We start from the raw sequence: 13,977 nt of genomic DNA on the forward strand, positions 1-13,977 counted from the left end.
CGGAGGACAAACTGGATATCGGAGAAAAACTGGATATCAGAGAACAAACTGGATATCGGAGAACAAACTGGATATCGGAGGACAAACTGGATATCGGAGGACAAACTGGATATCGGAGGACAAACTGGATATCGGAGAGCAAACTGGATATCGGAGAACAAACTTGATATCGGAGAAAAAACTGGATATCGGAGAACAAACTGGATATCGGAGAACAAACTGGATATCGGAGAACAAACTTGATATCGGAGAACAAACTTGATATCGGAGAACAAACTGGATATCGGAGAACAAACTGGATATCGGAGAAGAAACTGGATATCGGAGGACAAAGTGGATATCGGAGAACAAACTGGATATAGGAGAACAAACTGGATATTGGAGAACAAACTGGATATTGGAGAACAAACTGGATATTGGAGAACAAACTGGAACATGGAGATCAAACTGGATATTGGAGAACAAACTGGATATTGGAGAACAAACTGGATATTGGAGAACAAACTGGATATTGGAGAACAAACTGGATATTGGAGGACAAACTGGATATTGGAGGACAAACTGCATATTGGAGAACAAGCTGGATATTGGAGAACAAACTGGATATTGAAGAAATAACTGGATATTGGAGGACAAACTGGATATTGGAGAACAAACTGGATATTGGAGAACAAACTGGATATTGGTGGACAAACTGGATATTGGAGGACAATCTGGATATTGGAGAACAAACGGGATATTGGAGGACAAACTGGATATTGGAGAACAAACTGGATATTGGAGAACAAACTGCATATTGGAGAACAAACTGGATATTGGAGAACAAACTGGATATTGGAGAACAAACTGGATATTGGAGAACAAACTGGATATTGGAGGACAAACTGGATATTGGAGAACAAACTGGATATTGGAGGACAAACTGCATATTGGAGAACAAACTGGATATTGGAGGACAAACTGGATATTGGAGAACAAACTGGATATTGGAGGACAAACTGGATATTGGATGACAAACTGGATATTGGAGGACAAACTGGATATTGGAGGACAAACTGGATATTGGAAAACAAACTGGATATTGGAGGACAAACTGGATATTGGAGGACAAACTGGATATTGGAGGACAAACTGGATATTGGAAAACAAACTGGATATTGGAGAACAAACTGGATATTGGAGAACAAACTGGATATTGGAGAACAAACTGGATATTGGAGAACAAACTGGATATTGGAGGACAAACTGGATATTGGAGGACAAACTGCATATTGGAGAACAAGCTGGATATTGGAGGACAAACTGGATATTGGAGAACGAACTGGATATTGGAGGACAAACTGGATATTGGAGAACAAACTGGATATTGGAGAAGAAACTGGATATTGGAGAACAAACTGGATATTGGAGAACAAACTGGATATTGGAGAACAAACTGGATATTGGGGAACAAACTGGATATTGGAGAACAAACTGGATATTGGAGAACAAACTGGATATTGGAGAACAAACTGGATATTGGAGATCAAACTGGATATTGAAGAAATAACTGGATATTGGAGGACAAACTGGATATTGGAGAACAAACTGGAAATCGGAGGACAAACTGGATATCGGAGAACAAACTGGATATCAGAGAACAAACTGGATATCGGAGAACAAACTGGATATCGGAGGACAAACTGGATATCGGAGGACAAACTGGATATCGGAGGACAAACTGGATATCGGAGAGCAAACTGGATATCGGAGAACAAACTTGATATCGGAGAAAAAACTGGATATCGGAGAACAAACTGGATATCGGAGAACAAACTGGATATCGGAGAACAAACTTGATATCGGAGAACAAACTTGATATCGGAGAACAAACTGGATATCGGAGAACAAACTGGATATCGGAGAAGAAACTGGATATCGGAGGACAAAGTGGATATCGGAGAACAAACTGGATATAGGAGAACAAACTGGATATTGGAGAACAAACGGGATATAGGAGAACAAACTGGATATTGGAGAACAAACTGGATATTGGAGGACAAACTGGATATTGGAGAACAAACTGGATATTGGAGAACAAACTGGATATCGGAGAACAAACTGGATATTGGAGAACAAACTGGATATCGGAGAACAAACTGCATATTGGAGAACAAGCTGGATATTGGAGGACAAACTGGATATTGGAGAACAAACTGGATATTGGTGAAGAAACTGGATATTGGAGAACAAACTGGATATTGGAGAACAAACTGGATATTGGAGAACAAACTGGATATTGGAGAACAAACTGGATATTGGAGAACAAACTGGATATTGGAGAACAAACTGGATATTGAAGAAATAACTGGATATTGGAGGACAAACTGGATATTGGAGAACAAACTGGATATTGGAGAAGAAACTGGATGTTGAAGAACAAACTAGATATTGAAGAAATAACTGGATATTGGAGGACAAACTGGATATTGGAGAACAAACTGGATATTGGAGGACAAACTGGATATAGGAGAACAAACTGGATATAGGAGAACAAACTGGATATTGGAGAACAAACTGGATATAGGAGAACAAACTGGATATTGGAGAACAAACTGGATATTGGAGGACAAACTGGATATTGGAGAACAAACTGGATATTGGAGAACAAACTGGATATCGGAGAACAAACTGGATATCGGAGGACAAAGTGGATATCGGAGAACAAACTGGATATTGGAGAACAAACTGGATATTGGAGAACAAACTGGATATTGGAGAACAAACTGGATATAGGAGAACAAACTGGATATTGGAGAACAAACTGGATATTGGAGGACAAACTGGATATTGGAGAACAAACTGGATATTGGAGAACAAACTGGATATTGGAGAACAAACTGGATATTGGAGAACAAACTGGATATTGGAGGACAAACTGGATATTGGAGGACAAACTGGATATTGGAGCACAAACTGGATATTGGAGAACAAACTGGATATTGGAGAACAAACTGGATATCGGAGAACAAACTTGATATCGGAGAACAAACTTGATATCGGAGAAGAAACTGGATATCGGAGAACAAACTGGATATCGGAGAACAAACTGGATATCGGAGGACAAAGTGGATATCGGAGAACAAACTGGATATCGGAGAACAAACTGGGTATCGGAGGACAAACAGGATATCGGAGAACAAACTGGATATTGGAGAACAATCTGGATATTGGAGAACAAACTGGATATTGGAGAACAAACTGGATATTGGAGAACAAACTGGATATTGGAGAACAAACTGGATATAGGAGGACAAACTGGATATTGGAGAACAAACTGGATATTGGAGGACAAACTGGATATTGGAGAACAAACTGGATATTGGAGAACAAACAGGATATTGGAGGACAAACTGGATATTGGAGGACAAACTGGATATTGGAGAATAAACTGGATGTTGGAGAACAAACTGGATATTGGAGAACAAACTGGATATTGGAGAACAAACTGGATATTGGAGGACAAACTGGATATTGGAGAACAAACTGGATATTGGAGAACAAACTGGATATTGGAGAACAAACTGGATATTGGAGAACAAACTGGATATTGGAGAACAAACTGGATATTGGAGAACAAACTGGATATTGGAGAACAAACTGGATATTGGAGGACAAACTTGATATTGGAGAACAATCTGGATATTGGAGAACAAACTGGATATAGGAGGACAAACTGGATATTGGAGAACAAACTGGATATTGGAGAACAAACTGGATATTGGAGGAAAAACTGGATATTGGAGAACAATCTGGATATTGGAGAACAAACTGGATAATTGAGAACAAACTGGATATTGGAGAACAAACTGGATATTGGAGAACAAACTGGATATTGGAGAACAAACTGGATATAGGAGGACAAACTGGATATTGGAGAACAAACTGGATATTGGAGGACAAACTGGATATTGGAGGACAAACCGGATATTGGAGAACAAACTGGATATTGGAGAACAAACAGGATATTGGAGGACAAACTGGATATTGGAGGACAAACTGGATATTGGAGGACAAACTGGATATTGGAGAACAAACTGGATATTGGAGAACAAACTGGATATTGGAGAACAAACTGGATATTGGAGAACAAACTGGATATTGGAGAACAAACTGGATATTGGAGAACAAACTGAATATTGGAGAACAAACTGGATATTGGAGAACAAACTGGATATTGGAGAACAAACTGGATATTGGAGAACAAACTGGATATTGGAGAACAAACTGGAACATGGAGATCAAACTGGATATTGGAGAACAAACTGGATATTGGAGAACAAACTGGATATTGGAGAACAAACTGGATATTGGAGGACAAACTGGATATTGGAGGACAAACTGGATATTGGAGGACAAACTGCATATTGGAGAACAAGCTGGATATTGGAGAACAAACTGGATATTGAAGAAATAACTGGATATTGGAGGACAAACTGGATATTGGAGAACAAACTGGATATTGGAGAACAAACTGGATATTGGTGGACAAACTGGATATTGGAGGACAATCTGGATATTGGAGAACAAACGGGATATTGGAGGACAAACTGGATATTGGAGAACAAACTGGATATTGGAGAACAAACTGCATATTGGAGAACAAACTGGATATTGGAGAACAAACTGGATATTGGAGAACAAACTGGATATTGGAGGACAAACTGGATATTGGAGAACAAACTGGATATTGGAGGACAAACTGCATATTGGAGAACAAACTGGATATTGGAGGACAAACTGGATATTGGAGAACAAACTGGATATTGGAGGACAAGCTGGATATTGGATGACAAACTGGATATTGGAGGACAAACTGGATATTGGAGGACAAACTGGATATTGGAAAACAAACTGGATATTGGAGGACAAACTGGATATTGGAGGACAAACTGGATATTGGAGGACAAACTGGATATTGGAAAACAAACTGGATATTGGAGAACAAACTGGATATTGGAGAACAAACTGGATATTGGAGAACAAACTGGATATTGGAGAACAAACTGGATATTGGAGGACAAACTGGATATTGGAGGACAAACTGCATATTGGAGAACAAGCTGGATATTGGAGGACAAACTGGATATTGGAGAACGAACTGGATATTGGAGGACAAACTGGATATTGGAGAACAAACTGGATATTGGAGAAGAAACTGGATATTGGAGAACAAACTGGATATTGGAGAACAAACTGGATATTGGAGAACAAACTGGATATTGGAGAACAAACTGGATATTGGAGAACAAACTGGATATTGGAGAACAAACTGGATATTGGAGATCAAACTGGATATTGAAGAAATAACTGGATATTGGAGGACAAACTGGATATTGGAGAACAAACTGGAAATCGGAGGACAAACTGGATATCGGAGAACAAACTGGATATCAGAGAACAAACTGGATATCGGAGAACAAACTGGATATCGGAGGACAAACTGGATATCGGAGGACAAACTGGATATCGGAGGACAAACTGGATATCGGAGAGCAAACTGGATATCGGAGAACAAACTTGATATCGGAGAACAAACTGGATATCGGAGAACAAACTGGATATCGGAGAACAAACTGGATATCGGAGAACAAACTTGATATCGGAGAACAAACTTGATATCGGAGAACAAACTGGATATCGGAGAACAAACTGGATATCGGAGAAGAAACTGGATATCGGAGGACAAAGTGGATATCGGAGAACAAACTGGATATAGGAGAACAAACTGGATATTGGAGAACAAACGGGATATAGGAGAACAAACTGGATATTGGAGAACAAACTGGATATTGGAGAACAAACTGGATATCGGAGAACAAACTGGATATCGGAGGACAAAGTGGATATCGGAGAACAAACTGGATATCGGAGAACAAACTGGATATTGGAGAACAAACTGGATATAGGAGAACAAACTGGATATTGGAGAACAAACTGGATATTGGAGGACAAACTGGATATTGGAGAACAAACTGGATATTGGAGAACAAACTGGATATTGGAGAACAAACTGGATATTGGAGAACAAACTGGATATTGGAGGACAAACTGGATATTGGAGGACAAACTGGATATTGGAGCACAAACTGGATATTGGAGAACAAACTGGATATTGGAGAACAAACTGGATATCGGAGAACAAACTTGATATCGGAGAACAAACTTGATATCGGAGAAGAAACTGGATATCGGAGAACAAACTGGATATCGGAGAACAAACTGGATATCGGAGGACAAAGTGGATATCGGAGAACAAACTGGATATCGGAGAACAAACTGGGTATCGGAGGACAAACAGGATATCGGAGAACAAACTGGATATTGGAGAACAAACTGGATAATTGAGAACAAACTGGATATTGGAGAACGAACTGGATATTGGAGAACAAACTGGATATTGGAGAACAAACTGGATATAGGAGGACAAACTGGATATTGGAGAACAAACTGGATATTGGAGGACAAACTGGATATTGGAGAACAAACTGGATATTGGAGAACAAACAGGATATTGGAGGACAAACTGGATATTGGAGGACAAACTGGATATTGGAGAACAAACTGGATGTTGGAGAACAAACTGGATATTGGAGAACAAACTGGATATTGGAGAACAAACTGGATATTGGAGGACAAACTGGATATTGGAGAACAAACTGGATATTGGAGAACAAACTGGATATTGGAGAACAAACTGGATATTGGAGAACAAACTGAATATTGGAGAACAAACTGGATATTGGAGAACAAACTGGATATTGGAGAACAAACTGGATATTGGAGGACAAACTTGATATTGGAGAACAATCTGGATATTGGAGAACAAACTGGATATAGGAGGACTAACTGGATATTGGAGAACAAACTGGATATTGGAGAACAAACTGGATATTGGAGGAAAAACTGGATATTGGAGAACAATCTGGATATTGGAGAACAAACTGGATAATTGAGAACAAACTGGATATTGGAGAACAAACTGGATATTGGAGAACAAACTGGATATTGGAGAACAAACTGGATATAGGAGGACAAACTGGATATTGGAGAACAAACTGGATATTGGAGGACAAACTGGATATTGGAGGACAAACTGGATATTGGAGAACAGACAGGATATTGGAGGACAAACTGGATATTGGAGGACAAACTGGATATTGGAGGACAAACTGGATATTGGAGAACAAACTGGATATTGGAGAACAAACTGGATATTGGAGAACAAACTGGATATTGGAGAACAAACTGGATATTGGAGAACAAACTGGATATTGGAGAACAAACTGGATATTGGAGAACAAACTGGATATAGGAGAACAAACTGGATATTGGAGAACAAACTGGATATTGGAGGACAAACTGGATATTGGAGAACAAACTGGATATTGGAGAACAAACTGGATATTGGAGAACAAACTGGATATTGGAGAACAAACTGGATATTGGAGGACAAACTGGATATTGGAGGACAAACTGGATATTGGAGCACAAACTGGATATTGGAGAACAAACTGGATATTGGAGAACAAACTGGATATCGGAGAACAAACTTGATATCGGAGAACAAACTTGATATCGGAGAAGAAACTGGATATCGGAGAACAAACTGGATATCGGAGAACAAACTGGATATCGGAGGACAAAGTGGATATCGGAGAACAAACTGGATATCGGAGAACAAACTGGGTATCGGAGGACAAACAGGATATCGGAGAACAAACTGGATATTGGAGAACAATCTGGATATTGGAGAACAAACTGGATATTGGAGAACAAACTGGATATTGGAGAACAAACTGGATATTGGAGAACAAACTGGATATAGGAGGACAAACTGGATATTGGAGAACAAACTGGATATTGGAGGACAAACTGGATATTGGAGAACAAACTGGATATTGGAGAACAAACAGGATATTGGAGGACAAACTGGATATTGGAGGACAAACTGGATATTGGAGAATAAACTGGATGTTGGAGAACAAACTGGATATTGGAGAACAAACTGGATATTGGAGAACAAACTGGATATTGGAGGACAAACTGGATATTGGAGAACAAACTGGATATTGGAGAACAAACTGGATATTGGAGAACAAACTGGATATTGGAGAACAAACTGGATATTGGAGAACAAACTGGATATTGGAGAACAAACTGGATATTGGAGAACAAACTGGATATTGGAGGACAAACTTGATATTGGAGAACAATCTGGATATTGGAGAACAAACTGGATATAGGAGGACAAACTGGATATTGGAGAACAAACTGGATATTGGAGAACAAACTGGATATTGGAGGAAAAACTGGATATTGGAGAACAATCTGGATATTGGAGAACAAACTGGATAATTGAGAACAAACTGGATATTGGAGAACAAACTGGATATTGGAGAACAAACTGGATATTGGAGAACAAACTGGATATAGGAGGACAAACTGGATATTGGAGAACAAACTGGATATTGGAGGACAAACTGGATATTGGAGGACAAACCGGATATTGGAGAACAAACTGGATATTGGAGAACAAACAGGATATTGGAGGACAAACTGGATATTGGAGGACAAACTGGATATTGGAGGACAAACTGGATATTGGAGAACAAACTGGATATTGGAGAACAAACTGGATATTGGAGAACAAACTGGATATTGGAGAACAAACTGGATATTGGAGAACAAACTGGATATTGGAGAACAAACTGAATATTGGAGAACAAACTGGATATTGGAGAACAAACTGGATATTGGAGAACAAACTGGATATTGGAGAACAAACTGGATATTGGAGAACAAACTGGAACATGGAGATCAAACTGGATATTGGAGAACAAACTGGATATTGGAGAACAAACTGGATATTGGAGAACAAACTGGATATTGGAGGACAAACTGGATATTGGAGGACAAACTGGATATTGGAGGACAAACTGCATATTGGAGAACAAGCTGGATATTGGAGAACAAACTGGATATTGAAGAAATAACTGGATATTGGAGGACAAACTGGATATTGGAGAACAAACTGGATATTGGAGAACAAACTGGATATTGGTGGACAAACTGGATATTGGAGGACAATCTGGATATTGGAGAACAAACGGGATATTGGAGGACAAACTGGATATTGGAGAACAAACTGGATATTGGAGAACAAACTGCATATTGGAGAACAAACTGGATATTGGAGAACAAACTGGATATTGGAGAACAAACTGGATATTGGAGGACAAACTGGATATTGGAGAACAAACTGGATATTGGAGGACAAACTGCATATTGGAGAACAAACTGGATATTGGAGGACAAACTGGATATTGGAGAACAAACTGGATATTGGAGGACAAGCTGGATATTGGATGACAAACTGGATATTGGAGGACAAACTGGATATTGGAGGACAAACTGGATATTGGAAAACAAACTGGATATTGGAGGACAAACTGGATATTGGAGGACAAACTGGATATTGGAGGACAAACTGGATATTGGAAAACAAACTGGATATTGGAGAACAAACTGGATATTGGAGAACAAACTGGATATTGGAGAACAAACTGGATATTGGAGAACAAACTGGATATTGGAGGACAAACTGGATATTGGAGGACAAACTGCATATTGGAGAACAAGCTGGATATTGGAGGACAAACTGGATATTGGAGAACGAACTGGATATTGGAGGACAAACTGGATATTGGAGAACAAACTGGATATTGGAGAAGAAACTGGATATTGGAGAACAAACTGGATATTGGAGAACAAACTGGATATTGGAGAACAAACTGGATATTGGAGAACAAACTGGATATTGGAGAACAAACTGGATATTGGAGAACAAACTGGATATTGGAGATCAAACTGGATATTGAAGAAATAACTGGATATTGGAGGACAAACTGGATATTGGAGAACAAACTGGAAATCGGAGGACAAACTGGATATCGGAGAACAAACTGGATATCAGAGAACAAACTGGATATCGGAGAACAAACTGGATATCGGAGGACAAACTGGATATCGGAGGACAAACTGGATATCGGAGGACAAACTGGATATCGGAGAGCAAACTGGATATCGGAGAACAAACTTGATATCGGAGAACAAACTGGATATCGGAGAACAAACTGGATATCGGAGAACAAACTGGATATCGGAGAACAAACTTGATATCGGAGAACAAACTTGATATCGGAGAACAAACTGGATATCGGAGAACAAACTGGATATCGGAGAAGAAACTGGATATCGGAGGACAAAGTGGATATCGGAGAACAAACTGGATATAGGAGAACAAACTGGATATTGGAGAACAAACGGGATATAGGAGAACAAACTGGATATTGGAGAACAAACTGGATATTGGAGAACAAACTGGATATCGGAGAACAAACTGGATATCGGAGGACAAAGTGGATATCGGAGAACAAACTGGATATCGGAGAACAAACTGGATATTGGAGAACAAACTGGATATAGGAGAACAAACTGGATATTGGAGAACAAACTGGATATTGGAGGACAAACTGGATATTGGAGAACAAACTGGATATTGGAGAACAAACTGGATATTGGAGAACAAACTGGATATTGGAGAACAAACTGGATATTGGAGGACAAACTGGATATTGGAGGACAAACTGGATATTGGAGCACAAACTGGATATTGGAGAACAAACTGGATATTGGAGAACAAACTGGATATCGGAGAACAAACTTGATATCGGAGAACAAACTTGATATCGGAGAAGAAACTGGATATCGGAGAACAAACTGGATATCGGAGAACAAACTGGATATCGGAGGACAAAGTGGATATCGGAGAACAAACTGGATATCGGAGAACAAACTGGGTATCGGAGGACAAACAGGATATCGGAGAACAAACTGGATATTGGAGAACAAACTGGATAATTGAGAACAAACTGGATATTGGAGAACGAACTGGATATTGGAGAACAACTGGATATTGGAGAACAAACTGGATATAGGAGGACAAACTGGATATTGGAGAACAAACTGATATTGAGACAACCTGGATATTGGAGAACAAACTGGGATATTGGAGAACAAACAGGATATTGGAGGACAAACTGGATATTGGAGGACAAACTGAGGAATGATATTGGAGAACAAACTGGATGTTGGAGAACAAACTGGATATTGGAGAACAAACTGGATATTGGAGAACAAACTGGATATTGGAGGACAAACTGGATATTGGAGACAAACTGGATATTGGAGAACAAACTGGATATTGGAGAACAAACTGGATATTGGGAGACAAACTGAATATTGGAGACAAACTGGATATTGGAGAACAAACTGGATATTGGAGAACAAACTGGATATTGGAGGACAAACTTGATATTGGAGAACAATCTGGATATTGGAGAACAAACTGGATATAGGAGGACTAACTGGATATTGGAGAACAAACTGGATATTGGAGAACAAACTGGATATTGGAGGAAAAACTGGATATTGGAGAACAATCTGGATATTGGAGAACAAACTGGATAATTGAGAACAAACTGGATATTGGAGAACAAACTGGATATTGGAGAACAAACTGGATATTGGAGAACAAACTGATATAGGAGGACAAACTGGATATTGGAGAACAAACTGGATATTGGAGGACAAACTGGATATTGGAGGACAAACTGGATATTGGAGAACAGACAGGATATTGGAGGACAAACTGGATATTGGAGGACAAACTGGATATTGGAGGACAAACTGGATATTGGAGAACAAACTGGATATTGGAGAACAAACTGGATATTGGAGAACAAACTGGATATTGGAGAACAAACTGGATATTGGAGAACAAACTGGATATTGGAGAACAAACTGAATATTGGAGAACAAACTGGATATTGGAGAACAAACTGGATATTGGAGAACAAACTGGAACATGGAGATCAAACTGGATATTGGAGAACAACTGGATATTGGAGAACAAACTGGATATTGGAGAACAAACTGATATTGGAGGACAAACTGGATATTGGAGGACAAACTGGATATTGGAGACAAACTGCATATTGGAGAACAAGCTGGATATTGGAGACAAACTGGATATTGGAGAACAAACTGGATATGGTGAAGAAACTGGATATTGGAGAACAAACTGGATATTGGAGACAAACTGGATATTGGAGAACAAACTGGATATTGGAGAACAAACTGGATATTGGAGACAAACTGGATATTGAAGAAATAACTGGATATTGGAGGACAAACTGGATATTGGAGAACAACTGGATATTGGAGAGAAACTGGATGTGAAGAACAAACTAGATATTGAAGAAATAACTGGATATTGGAGGACAAACTGGATATTGGAGAACAAACTGGATATTGGAGGACAAACTGATATAGGAGAACAAACTGGATATAGGAGAACAAACTGGATATTGGAGAACAAACTGGATATAGGAGAACAAACTGGATATTGGAGAACAAACTGGATATTGGAGGACAAACTGGATATTGGAGAACAAACTGGATATTGGAGAACAACTGGATATCGGAGAACAAACTGGATATCGGAGGACAAAGTCGATATCGGAGAACAAACTGGATATTGGAGAACAAACTGGATATTGGAGAACAAACTGGATATAGGAGAACAAACTGGATATTGGAGAACAAACTGGATATTGGAGGACAAACTGGATATTGGAGAACAAACTGGATATTGGAGAACAAACTGGATATTGGAGAACAAACTGGATATTGGAGAACAAACTGGATATTGGAGGACAAACTGGATATTGGAGGACAAACTGGATATTGGAGCACAAACTGGATATTGGAGAACAAACTGGATATGGAGAACAAACTGGATATCGGAGAACAAACTTGATATCGGAGAACAAACTTGATATCGGAGAAGAAACTGGATATCGGAGAACAAACTGGATATCGGAGAACAAACTGGATATCGGAGGACAAAGTGGATATCGGAGAACAAACTGGATATCGGAGAACAAACTGGGTATCGGAGGACAAACAGGGATATCGGAGAACAAACTGGATATTGGAGAACAAACTGGATAATTGAGAACAAACTGGATATTGGAGAACAAACTGGATATTGGAGAACAAACTGGATATTGGAGAACAAACTGGATATAGGAGGACAAACTGGATATTGGAGAACAAACTGGATATTGGAGGACAAACTGGATATTGGAGAACAAACTGGATATGGAGAACAAACAGGATATTGGAGGACAAACTGGATATTGAGGACAAACTGGATATTGGAGAACAAACTGGATGTTGGAGAACAAACTGGATATTGGAGAACAAACTGGATATTGGAGACAAACTGGATATTGGAGACAAACTGGATATTGGAGAACAAACTGGATATTGGAGAACAAACTGGATATTGGAGAACAAACTGGATATTGGAGAACAAACTGGATATTGGAGAACAAACTGGATATTGGAGAACAAACTGGATATTGAGAACAAACTGGATATTGGAGGACAAACTTGATATTGGAGAACAATCTGGATATTGGAGAAACAAACTGGATATAGGAGGACAAACTGGATATTGGAGAACAAACTGGATATTGGAGAACAACTGGATATTGGAGGAAAAACTGGATATTGGAGAACAATCTGGATATTGGAGAACAAACTGGATATTGAGAACAAACTGATATTGGAGAACAACTGGATATTGGAGACAAACTGGATATTGGAGAACAAACTGGATATAGAGGACAAACTGGATATTGGAGAACAAACTGGATATTGTGAGGACAAACTGGATATTGGAGGACAAACTGGATATTGGAGACAAACTGGATATGGAGAACAAACAGGATATTGGAGGACAAACTTGATATTGGAGGACAAACTGGATATTGGCGAAAAACTGGATATTGGAGAACAAACTGGATA

The 13,977-nt window shown here is 39.0% G+C and overlaps 1 protein-coding gene across 1 annotated transcript in view; it reads right to left on the minus strand.

The window, feature by feature from the left end:
- The window catches only part of LOC147091072 (mucin-17-like), an 80,132-nt gene that overhangs the window by 65,472 nt on the left and 683 nt on the right, over positions 1-13,977 (minus strand). The gene's annotated exons all lie outside the window — the stretch shown is intronic.

This window comes from Somniosus microcephalus, unplaced genomic scaffold (genome assembly GCF_052327205.1).
Source record: "Somniosus microcephalus isolate GS21.2 unplaced genomic scaffold, FLI_Smic_1.0 unresolved_chr4, whole genome shotgun sequence".
NCBI lineage: Eukaryota > Metazoa > Chordata > Chondrichthyes > Squaliformes > Somniosidae > Somniosus > Somniosus microcephalus.